Below are 7,416 nucleotides of genomic sequence, written 5' to 3'. Positions count from 1 at the left end.
GAGTATATAAAGTCGTAATCAATTCTTTTTATCAAAGGAAGACAAAGGAGAGAAAAAGTACAAAACATTTTTGTACATAAAATAACATTATCGCTAAAATTGTTGTCGTCATAATATCATGACAAAGTGGATGGCCCAGTTCAAACGGAATGAATCAAACAGTTTTCGTACCTGATTAAATCTAGTGACTTATTTGTTAAGGTACTTATTCCAATTGATTACACTTTATTATTTGTTATTGTACCTACGTAATTAATATTAGGAACAAATGTCAAAAAATGTTGTCTGGCAAATATCGCTGTTAAGACGATAAGACACGTATACTTTTTTGAGACCTTATAATGTAAATCTATACTAATATTATAAAGCTGAAGAGTTTGTTTGTTTGAACGCGCTAATCTCGGGAACTACTGGTCCGATTTGAAAAATTCTTTCGGTGTTAGATAGCTCATTTATCGAGGAAGGCTATATATATATATAATATCATCACGCTACGACTAACAGGAGTGGAGCCACGGGGGTGAAACCGCGCGGAGCAGCTAGTATGAAATAATTTTGCTACAGTTAAAGGTTAAATGAAAAAGCGATTTCTATGAAATTCAGAATAAGGCATGAATATTGTATAATCCTATGAAGTAAGGTCTTAATCTTGGTAAAAGCAGTGGTGGCTCAGTGGTGAGACCTCGGACTTCGAATCGATAAGTCCGTGGTTCGAGACCAGGCGAGCGCGCAGGAAATAAATTTATTTTTCAATTTATCTGCGCATGTTGTAACATCACCACTGCTCGAACGGTGAAGGAAAACATCGTGAGGAAACCGACATGTCGAAGAATTAAAAAGTTCGACGACATGTGTCATCCGCCAACCCGCACTTGCAGGCCAGCGTGGTGGATTATGGCCTGTACCCTCATAGGAGGCCCGTGTCCCAGCAGTGGGAACGTATATGGGCTGATGATGATGATGATGATGATTGTATAATCATCTTATATCGTATTGCTCTCTCCTTCTCTTTTCAGGCAACTGCGAAGACACATGCAAGCATAATATGCATTTCTTATAAACAATGACTTTATCAAATAAATGCGCTTGTACTTTGTCTATCAATATCTTTAAAGATATACTTGTTACTTAGCACTAATCATAAAACAAGTTAAATAATGTAACAAGTGTAATAATACATCTTCCCTTCCAATTCAAATACTAGTACAACATTAAACTTTAAACTTTACATGAACTACCCAATAGATCAGACCATCCACGACTATAAAATGGCTCGTAAATATGAAAACCCAAAAACCAATTGAACCAGAAAACACCAACATTGTATGTGTAGTGTGTACTTGTATTGTACTACTTGAGACCATGACGTTTTAAAACAGTATTACTTTCAGTGTGGAAAAAGGACAGCGCTGTATAGGTCGTCTAGCGCCATCACTTTCCCAAACTGGATATAATGCTGCTATAAGACGTGGTAGCCCCCAGTTATGTAATGCCATAGTCTATCGCCCGCAGGAACACGCACAAATACTATTGTCGTTTATCGCACCGCAAATATAGCTGCGAAGGAGTGTTTATAGGATGCGGATACGATACGATTTCATTAATTTAGTTCTCTATAACGTATGTTGTAATTATGCATTTTATATATTACCAAGTTCAGTGAATATTTCGTTGCGGTGGCAATTAATGAAAATAAAATCACGTAAACATAAAAGGCTTTAAGAAGTTTCACTATAGCATATTGTATGTATTTGTTTCAGTGTTAAAGATTAAGTCCGACGTCAAAATAAGAGCATGATCTATTCAATTATTAACAACCTTATCTAAGATAAAGTTTCGTATCCTTCGACGAAGGTTAGAAGTCAAGAGTGCTTTACCTATCTAACACTAATTGTCTGGATTGACCTTGTTGAAAACTTAGTTTCTTTTGTTTTCGAGCCTTTCAAGCGATTCTAGTAATACTTTATTTTATCTACTAGTATTGGTACTAAGACTAAAGTTCTCTTAGTAATAGGATTACTAATATGAGAAAAAGTATTTTGTCGTATCGGATCCGTGTCGTACTCTTTAAATATATTTTGGTGTTGGTCGAGTGGGAACAGTGGTAATATTTCACATTCTCGTTACAGGAACGGAAGAATGTCGCTATAAACATAAATAATATGTTGCATGGTAATAGAAATTTTGAAATTATTGCTTTCGTACAAGTACTTATAATATATCAAGCGAATACCAATATAAGCGTAAGTTAAAGGAAACTATATTTTCTAATATATTACAACTGCATGCTAAGCACATACCGATATATTTAGAAGTTAAACCAGTTGGTATATATTTGAAAACTAGCTTCCGCCCACGACTTTGTACGTGCATCCCCGTTTTTCCCCGTTCCCGCAAGAATTTCGGGAAATCCTTTCTTAGCGGATGCCTACGTCCTAATATCTACCTGCATGCCAAATTTCAGCCCGATACGTCCAGTTGTGTGGGCTGTGCGTTGATAGATCACTATATCAGTCACCTTTGAGTTTTATATAATACTAGCTTACCGCCCGCGGCTTCGCCCGCTTTCTCTAAAACGATTTGAGATTTAAACTATCCTATCTCTCAAGTTGGATCGAACTGCACATGGTGTGCGAATTTTATTATAATCGGTTAAGTGGTTTAGGAGCCCATTGAGGACAAACATTGTGACACGAAATTTATATAATATATTAAGATATAGATACTCTTCAATCTTTTAAAACGTACTTTTTTCCTTCAGTTAATTCGATTATTTTACGTAGTAGGTAGCTTAGTTTGATAAGACATTGTAAAAAACTTTAATCGTGATAAAAAACACAATTTCTTCAAGTTTAATCGTAAACTTACCAAGAAATACTTGTATTTCGAGGTACAAGGTGACCCCTATAAATGTAAATTCCACCTTGATCAATTAAATCAAAATAAAATTATAACACAGTAAAATAACATTTTCTTGGAAAATACCCAAACAAAATGTACCCATTATTTCGCGAAATGTAACACAAATTCAATAGTAGAGCTATTTCATCGAATATATTTTTTATCAAAACCAGCGGGAGGTCTATTTTGAGATCGCGTTAACAACAAGATGGGTTGATTATCTCGGAATGGCGGGAATATTTTCTTTGCGAAGCTTTTTTATTAAGGCGGAACAACGTCACGTTTTTTAGTTATTCATTATGTTAGGGTGTTCTATTCTTCTTCCTTATTGAAGTAATGTTAGGCGATCAATGCAGTTAAATGAAATATGTGAGAAGATAGATAACGTCTTGATATACAGGTTGTCCCACTGTTGGTATAATAAGCTCAAGGGAGGTTATAGTTTTGCATACGCTGAGTACGTAAAAAATACTAAAAAAATTCCAGACGCTTTTTTTTCAAATAGATGAACTCTTAAAACTCTATGTGTACACCCCTAACAAGCATCCCGCCCATTTTTTCCACCAGCACGTGAGCTATCGTTTAAGATTGTGTTTTCATAGACAAAATGCTCACATATTGAAGCGGTTTATGACGGCTGCGCGAAGCTAGAGAAGAAAACATGGATTTTCTGGAAAAGTTTAACAAAAATTTAGCAAAAAATTTTTGACGTAATTTCGTTGTTTAAGTATTTTTTACGTGATCGGTGTATGTAAAATTATCAAGTCACTTCGCGCTTAGTATACCAATAGTGGGACACCCTGTATAGGTGAAATTATGTAAACTTAACTTTAGCGAAAATGTAAAATTTTTGTAAATGAGTTATTATAGTAAACCTACAGTGAATGTACTACAGTCAGGTACAGGTAAAGCATTTATAACTAAGTATAAATAAATAAAATGACTCCGACTTTCATAAATCCTTTCGCAGTAATTAAGAAACTCAACCTCTGTACTTTTGAACCGGTGTTATATTTACTAGAAAAAATAATTTACAAAACGAAAAAGAACTTTACCTATTAGGGTCTTCTGATGGAAAAGGAAACCAGTTAGAAGTCTTAGGTATCAAAATAAGGTTTTATAGGCCTTTAGCCACAAGCCACTAATGCTCAAGCAACATTAACTGTAATCAAAGTTGAATGAACTCAACTTGTTTTCAAAACATTTTATCGTAAACTTCCAACTTTACTGCGGGAACCAGGAAACTTCTGTAACGAAAGTTTCGCTACAATAACAGTACATTGCGCGTTTCCTACAGCTTCTTGAAATTTAATTTCGAGCGCTGCGAGATGAGTTAACGATGGTCAACGGGTTTATTTTTAAATTTGCTCGCAAATAGTTGCTCGGTTTATCGTGTGTCGAGTTTGGAACGTCGAAACTTATGTGAACAAATTGATAATTGGGTGCTATTTTTGCTTCAATATTTTGTAAAAGCGAGTGAGGGAAAACTAATTTAATGCTCCGTATTTTTTGGAATTAAATTCTATTACTGCAAGCAAAATATAAACAATAACATAATGTGATAATGCGACTCAATTTTGAATATTGTCTTGATTATATAATATTAATTAATAAAATTGCAAAATCTTCTTTCATGCTTGCACTCTATCTAGCGTATGTACCTAGTTCATATATCGACCATAAACAACGTAATACCACAGACTAATAATAATATACTACGTATACAACAGACGGTTCACTCCATACAAAAAAAGTTGCACTATGAATTTGCGCAATTAAAGCGCCAGTGGGGAAAAAACGTACTACATGTTCGATTATATCTCTTGGTCTTTTGCTTAGAGTATATATACAATAGTAATATATATACTCTAAGGTCTTTTGCTTTTAACACACTAGATGGCACGTTAAACACAGACTTGAAGTTCTTTTCCTTCCAGAGCTACTAGATGGCACTAATGTAAATATATGTACACGTACCTTTTATTTTCAAGTCTGTGGCGTCAAGTGTCAATCAACATAATAATAAATACCTACTCGGATTTTTAAATAAACAAAGTAAACTGACTTATTTAGTCACAGAGTACATTATTATGACTGGTATTTAGTTCAGTTTATTTACGAGATTCTGTCAAAACCAAAACGAGAAGCTTTGTTTGTTTTCGTTTTTAATTGTTGACTAATATTTTAAAAATAAGTGCTAAATATGGTTTATGGATGGACTGTGAGGTTATGTAGAATCTACAGGCAGAAAATAAGCTTTATATTATGGTAAACTGATATTTTCTCAGAACATAAATTTTTACAAACATGATTTTTAATGATTGGTTTATGGATTTGTAACCCAATATAAGATTGTTTTATTACAGACTTATTGCTTACGTTCGCAATAACAAATTTGTTCAAGAGAGGAGAAGAATTAATCCATCCCAAATGTAAATAATAATACGATTCTCCACAAAAACATTGTAGACACAAGAAAGGGATTTCTACATTTGCTACTAAGAAGGATATGGGATCATGAAGGATTTCATCTGTTTTAATACCAGTAAAATGGAATGAGCGCCGTGGCCGTGACTGTGTTTGGTACATAAAGAATGACAAACATTCAACTTGAAATTATGAGTGCATTACGGGCAAGGGCACAATAAGTTGCCCTTTGACTAATAACTTGTACTTAATTTTAAGGAATACGAAAATGGATGGCTAGAATAGGTATAATCGCATACATAGTATTTATTTCTAGTCTGTTGTATAAATAATCAAAGACTACAAAATATAATGAACTAGGTATGTCTTTAATATTAATTCTACAGTTTACAGTGTAGTGTGTAATCTATTGTATGTGTGCGTCTAGAATATATAGTCCTGTTGTTCTACAGTTTAAGCAGTTCAATACAAGCTTACAGTCGAGTCAAGTGTTTCATTAACCACCAACCATTGCATGGCAACCCTGCCAGTTTTGTAAATTGTAGTCTACCTAACCTGACTGTTGGTTTTGATTTGTATCACACAAAAAATACTATACCAAATTTCAAGAAATAAGAATTAAATATTTGATTAAATTTTACTACTATACAGGAGCTTATACATGAAACATGACCAAAGCAGGGCTTTGGAGAAAGTGTGTATGGACAAAGACCACAATACATATGGTGCGGACAACTGCATGAAAAGCATGCAGTAAGAGACATTAAATAAATAAATAAATAAAACACATTTATTGTCAAGATCACAACACGAGATACATTTATAAACAAAGGAAAAACAAAAAGAAATAAAAAGAAAAATAATTAAATAAAAATAATCTTATTCCTAAGAACTGTAATGTGGCAGTGAGTGACCTGATAAATGGAGCCAACTCAGTATATGATGGCAATGTGATTAATACCTTACCACCACTGATTTTCAGTGACCCCAAGTGACTATTGGAGTTTCAGTCTAGAATTGTATATAATGATAATTTAACATGAGTATATTATGTGAAAGATATATTTCTATTAATATGATAGATACTAATAAATAAATACATCAGTTAAAACATGTAATATAGGTAGTTGGTAGATATAATATCAGTATGTAATTATGTATATACTTAATGTAAATAAATAAAATGAAATTATGTATATGTTACCGGAAATGTATGAAATCAAGGAATTGTATACAAATCCTAGTGGTTTAAGGACGCTGTCACAAATCTGCGTTAAATTTAGGTATCTAACGTCGCCACGTGGTTCGCGGGAACATCACGCTCACGTAAACATAGCGCATTCCATTTTATAGACCATCTTCATACTTGATATTATTTTTAATTTATTACGAATTTTTACAAATTCATTTTTATACTTTTACTAGCGGTCCGCCCCGGCTTCGCCCGTGGTACCTACATGTTTAAACTATCCTATCTCTCAAGTTGGATTGAATTGCACATGGTGTGCGAATTTTATTATAATCGGTTAAGTGGTTTAGGAGTCCATTGAGGACAAACATTGTGACACGAGATTTATATATATTATATATATAAGATAAGATAAGATTAGTAACTAGGTAGGTACAATTATTGTGATAAGTATGTTAGTAACTAACTTTAAAAAAAGTGTGTGTTTTACAAAACCTCTAGGAATTGTATGCAATATCTACTTAGAAGCTTTTTAAGAAATGTTTAAAATATGTACTTTTTTAAGAATTATCATACATATTATTATTATGTTACCGGCAATGTATTAAATCCGGCATTGTATACAATTCTTAGAAAATATGTATGTATGTTATATGTATGTTATTCCGAGTTACGGTCCCAATTAAATAAATTAGATTCGTCACATTACCTAGGAAATCTGAACTTTTCCTAAGGAGCAAACACATATTTTGCAAATGTGGATGGTTTTTGGGGAAGCTATTACCCGAGGTCAAAACTAAAATCCAAGATGGCGCCGACGAAAATTTTACATTTTTTCGTCATGGGTGTCATTTTCATGGTTTTTGGGGTAGCTATTAATCAATATGAGGTCAAAACTA

The 7,416-nt window shown here is 33.3% G+C and overlaps 1 long non-coding RNA gene across 1 annotated transcript; it reads left to right on the top strand.

Moving 5' to 3' along the window:
- Positions 1-4,604: 4,604 nt before the first annotated feature.
- LOC123695752 lies at positions 4,605-5,811 on the top strand. Its single transcript, XR_006751963.1, has 3 exons — positions 4,605-4,727; positions 4,775-5,169; positions 5,268-5,811. It is a non-coding gene; the product is annotated as an uncharacterized LOC123695752 (long non-coding RNA).
- Positions 5,812-7,416: the final 1,605 nt, after the last annotated feature.

This window comes from Colias croceus, chromosome 11 (genome assembly GCF_905220415.1).
Source record: "Colias croceus chromosome 11, ilColCroc2.1".
NCBI lineage: Eukaryota > Metazoa > Arthropoda > Insecta > Lepidoptera > Pieridae > Colias > Colias croceus.
This window is presented reverse-complemented; position numbering and strand designations above follow the sequence as displayed.